Here is a 15,119-nt window from a genome sequence, read left to right as displayed (position 1 = left end):
TTGAAGAAGGCAGGTCACCATTACCTTTTCAAGCGGAATTAAATGCTGGCCAGCCAGCAAAGCTCATGTACCATGAATGACTTTTAATAAATGGTTGGAATCTGCAAACTAAAAAAAAAATCAGTGTTCAGGTGGAATAGACGTCGGGCTTTGATTTGGTTCTGGATTAGTGGTGCTGGAAGAGCACAGCAGTTCAGGCAGCATCCAAGGAGCTTTGAAATCGACGTTTCAGGCAAAAGCCCTTCATCAGGAATAAAGGCAGTGAGCCTGAAGCGTGAAGAGATAAGCGAGGGGAGGGTGGGGGTGGGGAGAGAGTAGCATAGAGTACAATGGGTGAGTGGGGGAGGAGATGAAGGTGATAGGTCAGGGAGGAGAGGGTGGAGTGGATAGGTGGAAAAGGAGCTAGGCAGGTCGGACAAGTCCGGACAAGTCATGGGGACAGTGCTGAGCTGGAAGTTTGAAGAGCTTCAGGGCAGAGGAAATGACCTGGGAGTTGCAGTGGGAGAGGGACTCCCTGAGATTCTTGTAGAGAGAGGAGGAAAACTTCTTCAAGGCAGGCATGATTTGGTCCTTATGTGAGGACGGACAAAGAGCGATATACTGACACTGAATTGGAAATAGAGTTTCGAGTTAAACATCTGTAGTGTTTCACTCAGTGGATCAATTGACAATCGATTAAAGATTGGCTTCTGGAATGTATGTCATGAACACATGAAAAAGGACCGTTAAGAAGGCATATGGGACTCTTTATTTAATCTCTTTCATGGCTGATGTCCTACCCACAATCCCATGCGACCTAGATACTGCTCTATCGGCTGTGAGCAATGTTCATGGTGCGCATGTGTGAGATCGGAATGGGGCCCCGCCCCTCGTCGTTCTGATGGACGGTGCGACCAACCTTTGGGAATCCCAGGAGGACCGGAAGGAGTCTGGTCCTCCTGCCAATTAAACCCCCGCCATTGTCTGAATGCGGAAGTTTGACCATGAACTTCTGAAGCTCTTCTCGCTGAATGAAGATTGAGTTTCAGTACATACTGCATCTTCTTTTCTCTGTTTAACATCTGGAGTACCGCACTCTCTTTTCTCGCCCCCTTTCCCATTTCTTTTCTTATCCTTGGGTTCAGCTGTTGGTTTGTAGGAGCTGAGGGAAAAAGGAAGTCAATCGAGGGGAAGGGACAGACTCTGGAAAAGGTTGGTTTAGATCTGTGCCTGTTAATGTTTGACAGGCTTTGTTTCCTGAGCTTGATACATTCATTTGTCTGGCAAAAAAGGATGGCCTCTTGATCCATGTTGGGGATGGAAGTGGATTATGCTGTGGGTGACTTGCTCGTAGTAGTCCAATAAGTATTGGATAAGTAATCATGACACACAAACCTTGAGTTATTGACTGTTTATTCGGGAGCTCACGGGGAGAGCCAAGTCGACCTAATAGTCACAATGCACTCCTATGAGAAACAGAGAGTTATGTGATTATATAGGTTACAGTCATTTAACAATTAGCAAACTGTTAATTGCAGGATATTGAGTAACTAAGTCACATTGCCCAGCGACGGTAGTGTCTGGACGGTGTTGGTCAGTAGCTGATAAGTGTGTAATAGGTCCTTGCAAAGAGAAGGATATTCCCATGGAAGGAAAGAATTTGTTTATCAGGTAGCAGTACAGCTGCAAGGCTGAGTGTCTCTGAGTCTGGGAATTAAGGGTAGTTGGGACAATGCAGGGAGGAGGAGCTCAGACAATGGATAGATCAGCCCTGATCCTAATGAATGGCGGAGCTGGCTGGAAGGGCCAAATGGCCTATTCCTGCTTCTATTACTACGAAACTATAACCCTGCATTTCCCATGGCTAACCCACCTAACCTGCACATCCCTGGACACTGTGGCCAATTTAGCATGGCCAATCCAAATCATGGCCGGTGAGCAATGTAGTGATGTGGAAAATGAACATCAAAACAACAGAAAGGGACAAGGAGAGGAAATGTATCAGCAATCGAAACTGAATGCTAATGTCACAAAAATTGAAATGATACATGGTGAGTCTGAATGTGTGCTGCATTGTAACAAAAGTGAATGAATTAACTGCACTCATTGGAAGTGAATAATTATGATCTGAGACTCCTTACAGAGACATGGCTTCAGGATGGCAAGGATTGGGTCCTGGATATTGAGGTGTAGTCAGATGGGAAGCGAGGTAAAGGCAGAGGGTTGGCACTGCTCACCAAAGCACTGAGCACACAGTAGTCTGGTGTCAGCTCGGGTTTCAGGTCCTGATTTCTCTGTCCTCTGATCTCCCTGTTCCCACGGAATAAGATGTCGGTCTGTTCTCAGCTTTGCTGGACTTCTGCTGAAGCTTTCACGCCTCTTTTACAGCTTCCAGAACAAGAAAACATTCAGTCAATCGAAAGCAAACCCACAATCTCAGCCTGTCACCCATCCAGACACAGAGTGTAGTCAGACCAAGAAAAATGAAACAAAATCAAAAATAAATAAATGCTTAATGTTTGTTCATTAGGAAGTAAACCAGAAATAGGGCTGTCCCAGGATTCTGAGAGTGCCCTACTTGAGGAATTCTCTCTCCCTAGATGTAACTATTAGTATTGTTGGGGCAAAGTAACTCGTGTGTCAAATCATTTAAAGCAAAGTAGTCAGGAGAGGAGACCTTGAGCAATTAACTAGCTTTATTCGTTGCCGTGGGGAGTCAAACAAAGTCTGACGTATTCTAATGTAATACAGAATGTTACAAATTTTATGGTAAATCACAAGCACAATCTCCATTAATTGTGCAACTGAGGGGCAGTCGTAAGTTTCACATACGTTGTCCAGACCTACGTTTCTTAATGTCTACAAATCTGAATGTTATCTTATGCTGCAGGTTCAGCTAGGCTCGAATTACCGATAAGGGACAGAGAGAACCAATCCATCATTCTATGAAGCAGCACAGTCTAATGGCCAGAGGAGCAGAGACAGCCTGCAGCTGCAAGGTCAGGCTATCAAAACAGAATTCCTTAGCCAGGGCTCAGACAGCATTATGTTAACAGGCTACATTTTACTGCAAACATTGCTTCGTGACAAAATGGCTTCCACGTAGTTTTGTGTCAGGGGTAGCTAGGTTTTCTGTTTTTATTTTTAAAATGCAGCTGATTCCCACAAGTAACTGCAACAGATGCAAGTACATCACATGCAATATTCCTCATTGCAGCTTCACGCCGGTTTTGCATCCTCTGTTTTTCCTGCGCCTTGGCTCCAGCACATTCAGCTTCCTTCCCTCATTCCCATCCCCCCGCCCTGATGGCCAAGCTGACCCGCAAAACTTTGGTTTGCCCCTCCGTTCTTTCCCAGTTGTCTTTTGTGGGTTTTGAAAACTTTCCCAATCCTCTGATTATAGGAGTTGAATTTATGTTGTAGCTGCACCAGACATTGGTTAGGCCACTTTTGGAATATTGTATGCAGTTCTGGTCTCTCTGCTAGAGGAAGGATGTTGTGAAACTTGAAAGTGTTCGGAAAAGATTGACAGGGATGTTGTCAGGGTTTGAGCTGAACAGGCTGGGACCGTTTTCTCTCGAGCGCCAGAGGCTGAGAGGTGACCCTACAAACTTTTATAAAATCAGGAGGGACATGGATAGGGTAAATAGACAAGATCTTTTCCCTGGATGGGTCATAGCTTCAGGGTGAGGGTGAGATTTAAAATGAACCTAAGGGGCAACTCCTATATTCAGAGGATGGTGCGTGTAAGGAATGAGCTGCCAGAGGCAGTGGTGGCGGCTGGTACAATTACAGCATTTAAAAGGTATCCAGCTGGTGTAATGGAAAATTAACATTTATTGTGAAATCTATAAAAGCACAGGGAAACAAAGAAGTAAGGGCCTGACTTTGCAGACAGGCAGAAAAAAATGTAAAGTTAAACCGACCTAACAGCAGACTTACAAGGCCAGTAAACTACCATATCAACAGTCAAGGAATAAGAAAAACAACTCCATACATGAAAAGGACCTCAAATGTTCCAGGCTCCTGGCCTTGAGCTGTTGATAAGGAGAAGTGAATCCAGACAGGACTGACAGTTAAGGCGAGTGTTGTAGAGCAAAGAGACCTTGGACTGCAGGTTCATAGTTCCTTGAAATTGGAGTCGCAGGTAGGCAGGATAGTGAAGAAGGCGTTTGGTATGCTGGCCTTTATTGGTCAGAGCAGAGAGTACAGGAGTTGGGAGGATAAGTTGTGGAATACTGTGTTCAGTTCTGGTCTCCCTGCTGTAGGAAATATGTGTGATACTTCGAAAGATTGACAAGGCTGTTGCCAGATTTTGAGGGTTTCAGCTACATGGAGAGACTGAATAGGCTGAGAATATTTACCCTGGGCATGGATAGGGTGAGTACTTAAAGTCTTTTCCCCAGGGTAGGAGAGTCTGTGGCACAGCAAGGAACCGTAATGACCTCCTCAGGAGACAGACACATGCTGCAACTGACAGGGTACCCTTCGTTGTTCTGTACTTCCCAGGGGCTGAAAAATTACGCCATGTTCTTCGTGACCTGCAACACATTATCAATGAGGATGAGCACCTCACCAAGACCTTCCCCACACCTCCACTACTTGCCTTTAAACAACTGCTAAACCTCAAACAGATCATTATTCGTAGCAAACTGCCCGGCTCTCAGGACAACTCCATGCAACCCTGTCACGGTGGACACTGCAAGACGTGTCAGATTGTGGACATAGATACCACTATTAAGCGTTGGAACACCTCCCACCTTGTACATGGCAGGTACTCATGTGACTCAGCCAACGTTGTCTATCTTATATGTTGCAGGCAAGGATGCCCGGAGGCATGGTACATTGGGGAAACTGAGCAAAGGCTACGACAACGGATGAATGGGCACCGCACAACAATCAACAGACAGGAGGGTTCTCTCCCAGTTGGGGAACACTTCAGTGGTCCAGGACATTCAGCCTCGGACCTTCGGGTGACCATCCTCCAAGGTGGACTTCGGGAAAGGCAGCAGAGGAAAGTGGCCGAGCAGAGGCTGATTGCAAAGTTCGGTACCCATAGGGAGGGCCTCAACCGAGACCTTGGGTTCATGTCACATTACAGGTGATCACCATTGCACTACACACACACACACACATATATTCCTACACAAACACACACGGACACAGGTACACACAGACGCGCACACAGATGCCCACACACACTCATATGGACACACACACTCCCACACTCTCACATGCACCTCCTCACAGACTTAAGACACTCTGCACTCACTACATGCACACACACACACACATTCTCACACTCACAACTCCCAACCCAGACAGACAGACACACACGGACAGACAAAGACCCACATGCACACATATATTTTGTGTGGTGAATTTGTACTTGCAGAATACATTGCACTTTGCTCAAAAACTGCATACATTCATGTAGAACTCTGAGCTCAAAAACTGCATGAATTTATGTAAAACTCTGTTATATCACTTTTTAGATTAGAATCAATCTAAACATCAGGTCATAGACAGAGAACACAGGGGGCTAACTCCTTCAAAATATTGTCTAGCTATCACCATTGTTAACAGCTAACCCGAGAATGCAACCTCTAAAAAAAGGGTTTTGTGATTTACACATGAAAGAAGTGAAACTATCACTGTATTCTGACAGATGAAAGGCTTAACAGACAATCAATTTTTAATGTATAATTTCAGTTACATCACACTGCAAATTTTTGCTATAAATTCTGTGTTACGATCGAGCCCTCCACTATCACCTGATGAAGGAGCGTCGCTCCGAAAGCTAGTGTGCTTCCAATTAAACCTGTTGGACTATAACCTGGTGTTGTGTGATTTTTAACTTTGTACACCCCAGTCCGACAGCGGCATCTCTAAATCAAGGCAATCGGAGTTTTTTTAAAACCCGAAAAGTAACGAAGTTTAACGACGCGAACTCGAAAATTAACGAAGGTAATCGGAGTTTCTTTAAACCGAAAAGTAACGACGTTTAAATGTCGCGACCCCAAAATAAACGAAGCAACAACCCGAAAAATAACGAAGTTCAAATGAAACGAACCCGAAAATAAACAAAGTTTAGGCAATCGGAGTTTTTTTTAAAACGAAAACTAACAAAGTTAACACAACCCGAACCGAAAATAAATGAATTTTAAGCGATCGAATTTTTTTCTATTAAAAAGATAACACCAGAAAATAACCAATCTCTGGAGATTGATTTTGTTTTATTTCTGAAAGCAACGAAGCTCGGGAGAAAGAATTTTTTAAAAAAAACCAAAAATTAACAAAGCTTGGGAATTCAGATTTCAACCCTCCCCTCAGAGTTCAGCAATTTTCGAAGACCACTGTCCGTAAGTACCAAAGCACCCTCAACTCCAATTAATCTCTCCCCCCTTTTTAAACATTTAACAAGTCCCCCAGACTCAACCATTGCTAAGACCGATCCTTTCGGGCTGGACTGGTCACGTCAGACACCACGTGACTGACAGGAAAACCAAACGTTCTAAAAACAATCACGTCTGGCAGGCCGGATTCCTCAACACTCAATAGTGAAGGACATTTAACTCGTACATTGCTGTTCACAATCTGTCCGAGCCGAAACGTGTCACGGCACCAAAATGAAGATCTGCGTCTCCTCAAGAGGGGCCTCTTGGTTCGAGATCGGTCAAAGGAATCGACAAATGCGGTGTATTCGAAAAGCAAGGTTCAATAGTTTATTGAATTAAGGTATCTTAACGCAATTCTATCCAGCAACACAGAGATTGAAGCTTCTGTGTTCCGTGATGAAGTTGCGCAATTACATTTGAAAATTGCACATGATTTATATGTTTTTAAAGAAATAGTAGTCTTAATTACGAGAAAGACCAATCACATATAATAAGGTGACATGATTTACAGCAAAATAATCCAATGATATTTTCTTTAAGAAGGATATCTAATTTACATAAATTGTCATGCCATGTATTAGTTCACGGTTAGTTCAAATGGTCAAATAATGTGTCAGTATTCATCTTATGAAAATTCTATTGTCCTCTTATCTTTGAACTGCAAGTTAATTCTGCGAATCAGCAGTATGTTCAGCAGTATGGTTCACAGGCCATTTTGTAGTATTCTTTTAAATCGAGAACCCATTTTGTTGAAATAAAAATGTACATATTTTGTTGCCTAAATTCCAACTTTAGATCCTCACACCCACCTCCCAATTCAATCTATCACGACCAGACTAGGCAACAGTTTCTTCCCCCAAGCCATCAGGCTCCTTACCACTACATGATTGGACTCTTTTCCATCTGACTATTTTTGCACATTTTCGAATTTCTGCTAGAAAAATGTCTATTATTTATCATTCTTTTATTATGCTGTAACTTGCGTGTTTTGCACTCTGGTCCCTCGAAGTAGAGGAGATGACAGAAATATTGGAAGCTGGTGAGAGAGCGTTCACAAAATTAATCCCGGGAATTGACGTGTTTGCTAATGATGCAATGTTGAGTAGCTTAGCTGAGCATTCGTTCGAGTTTGGAAGAATGAGAGGAGATCTGAATGAATAAATATCAGAATTTTAGTGGGCCTGAAAGGTTAGTTGCCAAAAAGGTAGTGTTCATTTGTGGGAGAGTCTCAGACCAGAAGGAATAGCCTCTAATCTTAAGTGTTTGCATATTTATGATGGAGATGAGGTGGATATCTTCTCTCAGAGGGTAATGAATGACAGGGCTATTGAAGTTCAATCACTAAGTATAGTCAAGGCAGATGTTGGGCAGAATTTTAATCAATAGGGGAATCAATAATAAGGCATGAATGTGGATGTTTGGATTATAATATTAATCATTATGGTAATAAATGGTGGAGCAGATTCGATGGGGTGAATGGATTATTTTGGCCGAAGAGCTGATAAACATCCTGGGGGACCTTGACAGGGGAGATATGGATAAAATGCTTCAACTTATGTATGATATTCAGACCTAGGGTTCCACAGGATCTGTCAGTCAACATTTTTCAGCATTTTTAGGAGAACGGGAATGAGGGTGATAATAGCCACAGTAGAGTAAGAATGGAGGGAGACTGTAGCATTACGATTCACATTTTTGAGGGAAGGAGAAAAGAAAGAATGTTCCACAGAAACCAGAATTGTCTGTTTTGAATTTCTATACTGTGTAGGCAGCAATGTCTTCTGTAATCTCCTTTTACAGGATATGAGAAAGGGAGGATTTACAGCCAGAAATCTCAAAACAAGATCTGATAGAGACAATCAATTCATTGGCACGGGAATATCATCGGCCTTTGAATCTAGTAGAATTTTTTTTATTTCTCTCCTGTCCTGTCTGCTTCACAAGGTTTCAAACATCAGTGAGACTGAGGTATGCATACCTGAGTGAGAGTGTTCCAATGAACTGACTGTGGGAAGAGCTTTAAGCGGGTACACAGCCTGAAATAGCAACACCCATTCGCAGCAGCAATAGATGGAACACGTTCCATACATGAATGGTCTTTCAACCGATTGTCAAAGCTGGAGAGAGACAAGGATTCCCACATCATGGAGAAATCATGGGAGCAAAGCAATATCTTCGCCCTTTCCATTCCTCATCCTGGGAGGGAGAGAGAGGGGGAGGAAACACTAATCACTTGTAGCAACTGAAGTGAATCCAGGGAGGGAGCAGACTCTGCACAGGTGTCAGATGCTCTCTGTCCTTCTTAACGGTATATTAATTTTTTTCCCCTCAGTTTGATACGTTTATTTATATACAATTTGCATTGTGGAAAAAGATCGCTTCTTTCCTCATGTTCAGAATTAAAAGAGTAGTTACTCATGGGATGGAGCAGAATCTAAGGGATTGGCACGTTGATATAAAATGTAGACATATGTTGCTTCATATGGTATATATCTGATATTATTCGCTGTTATAAAAGCCTTGTGGCTATTATTTTTCACATTCTAATCTAGCACTGAAGTTATATTCTGTATTTCTTGTCATCTTTTTTATTGAATAGGACAGCAGAAAGTCATTCAGCAACTTTACTGGTTTGTTTTTCTCAAGTAGCCTTGACATTTCATTTTCATTGTCCTTGATTCAGCTCCATTTCCAGTGCCTTTGTAGGCAGCTTGTTCCAGGTTATTGTCACCGAAATGAAGATTTCCTCCATACACACTTAAGGCTATCTGGCTGCATGAGGGTTTTCAGGTTTTTGTGTCCTGGATAATATGTGATCAGGCATCTGGCAAACTACAGGAATTGTCACCTATGTTATGTTCATTTAACAGTATTGACTGTGATCACGTATTTTGTGAATTTATTTTTGCTGGAAAACACGTAGAAAGAAATCTGAAAGCAAATGATACATCAACTTCTGACAGAGCCACTTGATTCACTGGGACTTGAATATCAGCAACCATTCCAATTGAGAAGAAATGTTTGCTTTTGTCTGCTTGAGAGATTTTGAACACTTTGGCAGGAAGAATACGGAGACACCCAAGAGAGGGAGATTCAGTGCACTGACTGTGAAAGGTGCTTGAAACCAGTTACTCAGTTTGGGGAATCAAAGTCTCACCCCTTACGGTGGAGAGAGACTGTGTACCCATTCTGTTGGTAATTTCAAACCCAGAGCGACACAAGGAAAGCTCTCCCCATGGGGAAACTGTCGAAATGTGGGGACTGTGGGAAAGGGTTCCCTTCCCCGTCAAGTGCTGGAGACTCATAGAAGCATTCACAAAGGGGAGAGGCCATTCTCCTGCTCTGTGTGTGGGAAGGGATTCAGTTGGCTGTGCAACCAGCTGATGCACTGGCATGTTCACACCGGGGAGAAGTCATTCACTTGCTCCAAGTACAGGAATACATTCGTCAATTCTTCTGGCCTGCTGAAACATCCTTGGGTCCGCACTGGGGAGAGGCCATTCACCTACTGTCACTGCAGGAAGAGGTTCATGAGTTCATCCACCCTGCAGACATACCAGTGGGTCCACACTGGGAGAGGCTGTTCTCCTGCCCTGAGTGCAGGAAGGGATTTGGATGGGTGGACAACTTCCAGAGGCACTAGTGAGTTCATGTGCCATCACTGGGATCGAAGGAGCAATGGCTGAGTGGTATTATCAACTGGATTACTACCTCAACTCTGGGAACTCCCGGGTTTGAATCCCGCCATGGCAGATTGGAATTTGGTCAGAAATCTGGAGTTCAGAATCTAATGATGAAACCATTTTTAGGGGGAAAACATCCTCATCTGATTCACTCATGACTTTTTTAGGGAAGGAAACTGCTGTTGTGGGAAAGGATTCACTCAGTCGTCCCAGATGCATCCTTTATCCGGTCTGGCCTACACATGACTCCAGACTCTCAGCAATACGGTCGACTTTAAATCCCTGTCCCCACCCCTGCCCCCGGGAAATGAGTGGGGAGAAACTTACTTGGATACAGTATATGGGTTGAAATTGCTGAGTGAGGCATTACTTCCTCCGGGTTAAGACTGTATCAAGGATTCAGTTACAAAGGGACACCTCAGTGCTTACCAATAATAAAGCAACTGGGGTGTCAGGGGAGGTCAGGGGTGTGTGTGTGTGCTTTGAGCTTCAGCTGTTGAAGAAAAGGAAAGCTACTTTTTGTAATTTTTTTGCTGGGGAGATCATGAAACTGTAACAAAGTTGGGTCGCAATAAAGGTTACCTACATTCGGACTCAGACATTGAAAGATTTAAAATCCAACAGTTTCTGTTTTAAAGCTGCTCACTCAGCTTCCAGCACTACGTTACCAAAGTCGTGTATCAGAAGGAGCAGTGAATCAGTAGCAAGTATCGTTAGAAACTGTTAAGATTTTCATCTCTGCAGGTACTGCATCGTTTCATCAGCATTGTAATGTTTACTGGCAGTAGCAAGAAGTGTTGTGGCTGTGTTCATGAGAAACAACGTTAAAAATCACATAACACCAGGATATAGTCCAACAGGTTTATTTGGGAGCACTAGCTTTCGGACCGCTGCTCCTTCATCAGGTAGCTGTGGAGCAGGATCATAAGACACAGAATTTATAGCAAAAGACCAGTGTCATGCAACTGAAATGATATATTGAACAAACCAAGATTGCTGTTAAGTCTTTCATCTTTTAGAATGGGTTGCAGGTTTCAGTTCATTAATATGCAAATCCTAGAACTTCTTTTAAGTCATATGCTCGAGATAACTTAAGGTAGATAGGATAGTGAAGAAGGCATTTGGTATGCTTTCCTTTATTGGTCAGAGCATTGAGCACAGGAATTGGGAGATCATGCTGCAGCTGTTCAAAACATTGGTTAGGCCACTGTTGGAATATTGCATGCAATTGTGGTCTCCTTCCTATCGGAAAGATTACAGATTACATTACAGTGTGGAAACAGGCCCTTCGGCCCAACAAATCCACACCGACCCGCTGAAGCACAACCCACCCATACCCCTACATTTACCCCTTACCTAACACTAGGGGCAATTTAGCATGACCAATTCACCTGACCTGCACATCTTTGTGACTGTGGGAGGAAACCGGAGCACCTGGAGGAAACCCACGCAGACACGGGGAGAATGTGCAAACTCCACACAGTCAGTCGCCGGAGGCGGGAATTGAACCCAGGTCTCTGGCGCTGTGAGGCAGCAGTGCTAACCACTGCGCCACCCATAAGATGTTGTGAAACTTGAAAGAGTTCAGAAAAGATTTACAAGGATGTTGCCAGGGCTGGAGGATTTGAGTTATAGGGAGAGGCTGAACAGGCTGGGGCTGTTTTCCCTGGAGCGTCGGAGGCTGAGGGATGACCTTATAGAGATTTACAAAATTATGAGTGGCATGGATACGATAAATAGACAAAGTATTTTCCCTGGGATCGGGGAGTCTAGAACTAGAGGGCATTCCTTTTGGTGAGAGGGGAAAGATATAAAAGAGACCTAATGGGCAACTTTTTCACGCAGAGGGTGGTACGTGTATGGAATGAGCTGCCAGAGGATGTCGTGGAGGCTGGTACAATTGTAACATTTAAGAGGCATTTGGATGGGTATATGAATAGGAAGGGTTTGGAGGGATATGGGCTGGGTGCTGGCAGGTGGGATTAGATTGGGTTGGGATGTCTGGTCGGCGTAGACGGATTGGACCGAAGGGTCTGTTTCCATGCTGTACATCTCTATGACTCTATGACTCTATTTTATAAAAAGAAGTGACAGCTCAGACAATGCATGGAAGGTGTGAGGTTCAAGTCTGTCAGTATCCCAATCTTGAGTCAGACTGGTTCTATTTCCAAAGTAGGAATTTATAAAATTATTACATGCATTGACTGCCTGCAGATTGTGAACTTTTTGAGCAAAATACAATGTATTTGGAAATATAATTCCGCAAATTCAACCTATTGACTTACACGCATGTGTGTGTGTATGAGAGTGTGTGTCTGTGTATGTGTGTGAGAGAGAGAGACTGTATAGTGTAGTGGAGTCACATGTAGTGTGACATCAACCCAAGGTCCATTTGAAGCCATCCTCATGGCTATTGATACCCAAGTTTGGAATCCAAGTTGAACTTAGCCTCTGCTCGGCCACCAGAAATGATGAAGCAGTTACACAACACACATTGGAGAGTGTAGGGTGGGACTTGTCTTTTGATTTGCAGAAGGTGGGAGGCTCTGGATGCTGTGATCCAGGGCAAACACATGCTGGTGGACATTCAGCTCAGAGAGATGGAGCTGAAAGCCAGGCTGCAGACCTTTGATGTAAAAGATAACCAGACATTTTATTCCAGGAGTTAGTCATTCCTCTCCAGACAGACCCTTCTGATTGAGTCAGTGGACAGGGCCAGGAGGTGTGAGCGTGGATCAGGCAGGTAAAGGGAATCTGAGAGAGGGCTGCAAGGGAGTGGAGGAGCGAACTGGCTGGGTGCTGGGAATATGAACAACATTGGGGAGGTGGTGGTAAGAGACAGAATAGTGACGGATTGTCTCCGGTCTCCGCAATTGTAAGCAGGAGGCCAGATGACATCGGTGTCTATCTGGTGCCAGGATTCGGGAACCATTGTGCTCAGGGCTGAAGATGTGGGAAAGGGAGGTTACAGCAGATGTGGTCCACAAATGTCAGGAGAGAGCCTCTGCTGAGGGTACGTGAAAAGTTAGAAGCTAACTCTGGACGGCACAGTGGCTCAGTGGTTAGTACCACAGCCTCACAGTGCCAGGGGTCCATGTTTGATTCCATCCTTGGGCAACTGTCTGTGTGGACCTTGGCACGTCCTCCTCCTTGTGTCTGTGTAGGTGAGTGCTCTGGTTTTCTCCCACAGTCCAAAGATCTGCAGTTTAAGGTGGATTGGCCATGCTGAAGTGTGCAGATTAGAGTGGGTTAGCCATGAGGAACTGCAGGGCTGTAGGATCAGCAGATGGGTCTGGATGGGATGCTATTTGGAATGTCAGTGTGCATTCGATGGGCCGAATGGCCTGTCAGAATTATGATTCTACTGCTTTTGCCACGTATATATTGAGAAATGATTGACACAAGTCTGCTGTGGGAGGAGTGGGTTCCAGTTCGTGAGATATCAACACCAGTCCTGGGGAAGGTGGGATTTGGGCAGTCTCTCACCCCCACCCTCTGCCCCCCTGTCCAATCTCTCCCCACCCACTGTCCCCGTCCATTCTCTCTCAACCCCCACCCTCTGCCCTGCATTCTCTTCCTCCCCACTTCTGCCCACCAGTCTTTCTCTTTCCCTAACCATCGGTACCCACAATCTTCTCCATTCCCATCACCCTCTGTTCCCCCCAATGTTCTCATCCTCCCACCCTCTGTCCCCCTGTCAATTATCTCTCTCACCCCCTGACACTCTGCCCATCCGTCCATTCTCTCTCCTTCTCTTCCACCCACTCCATCTCCTTGCAGATGCCTCAAACCCTCTTCAATCGCTGTATCAAACCCTTCTAGGAAGAGAGAAAGAGAATGGATGTTGATGACTCTACCTGGTAGACACGGCTTCACGAGAAATGACTGATCTTTAAAATTGAGAATAGCTAAAATGATATATTCAGAAATATCATGAAAGCATGTTCAACTTTATAGAAAAGCTGCAGACATCTTTCTGAAACTTGCATTCAAATATGTCCAGTTAGTCCACAGTTGAGGACAGGGTGTAATTTGTGGATGGCCTATTCCTAGTCTTGTGAAATTGATTCTGACTATGCAGAAATAGAACCATAGAGTTGTACAAACCCGTCGGTCCATGCTGACCAGGTATCCTAAATTATTCTTGGCCCTTATACCCATCCAAATGTCTTTTAAATTTTGTAATTGTACCAGCCTCCACCACTTCTTCTGGCAGCTAATTCAATACATGCACCACCCTTTGCGTGAAAAATTTGCCCCTCAGGTCCTTTTTATATCTTTCCCCTCTCACCCAAAATGAATGCCCTCTAGTTCTGGACTCTCCCACCCCAGTGAAAAGATCTTGTTTATTTAACCTATCAAAGCCCCTCATGATTTTATAAATCTCTATAAGGTTTTATAAACCCTCAGCATCCAACGCTGTATGAAAATCAGCCCCAGTCTATTCAGCCTCTCCCTGCAGCTGAACCTCTCCAACCTTTGCAACATATTTGTAAATCGTTTTTGAACCCTTCTAAGTTTCACAACATCATTGCTACTCATGATTAATAGGCTGTGAACAATCTATCTTGTTCAGGGCATAAGAGGGGGCATTTGTTGAGGGGAATTAACTTTCAAACTGTTTTTTTCTGACCCTGAGGTCCCTTTAAATCTTTTCCCTCTCAATCCGCAGGGAAGGGGAGTCCCTCTAGTTTGGGACTCCCCTACCCTGAGGAAAAGACATTCAAAAGTTGAGGAGTCACACAAAATGCAAACGCAATAAAATGTCGAGCTACAGATTTAAAAAAAATGTGGCTTCAGCTTTTTTTTAAACTCCTGTTGACATTTGACATTTGGGTACAAAATCTTGTCAGCAACACCAGCATCGCCACAGACCACACTGCGCATACTCCTCGGTGTCAGTAAGTACTGCGCATGTTCAGCGGCGTTAACAAGAACTGCGCATGCCCCACGCTGTCCGCAATTACGGACGCGACTTTCTTTGATGGACCAATGGGGAGCTCGGGATGACCGGAAGGAGCCTGGTTCCTTTGTCAATCAGAGCCTTGCTTTTGTCTGA

At 44.2% G+C, this 15,119-nt stretch overlaps 1 pseudogene; it reads left to right on the top strand.

Moving 5' to 3' along the window:
- LOC148143549 (endogenous retrovirus group 3 member 1 Env polyprotein-like) overlaps positions 1-15,119 on the top strand; it is a 25,493-nt pseudogene extending 10,374 nt beyond the window's left edge.

Source organism: Chiloscyllium plagiosum, unplaced genomic scaffold, assembly GCF_037043375.1.
Source record: "Chiloscyllium plagiosum isolate Xiang-an unplaced genomic scaffold, Cpla_swu_hap1 HiC_scaffold_27, whole genome shotgun sequence".
In the NCBI taxonomy this organism is placed as follows: domain Eukaryota; kingdom Metazoa; phylum Chordata; class Chondrichthyes; order Orectolobiformes; family Hemiscylliidae; genus Chiloscyllium; species Chiloscyllium plagiosum.
This window is presented reverse-complemented; position numbering and strand designations above follow the sequence as displayed.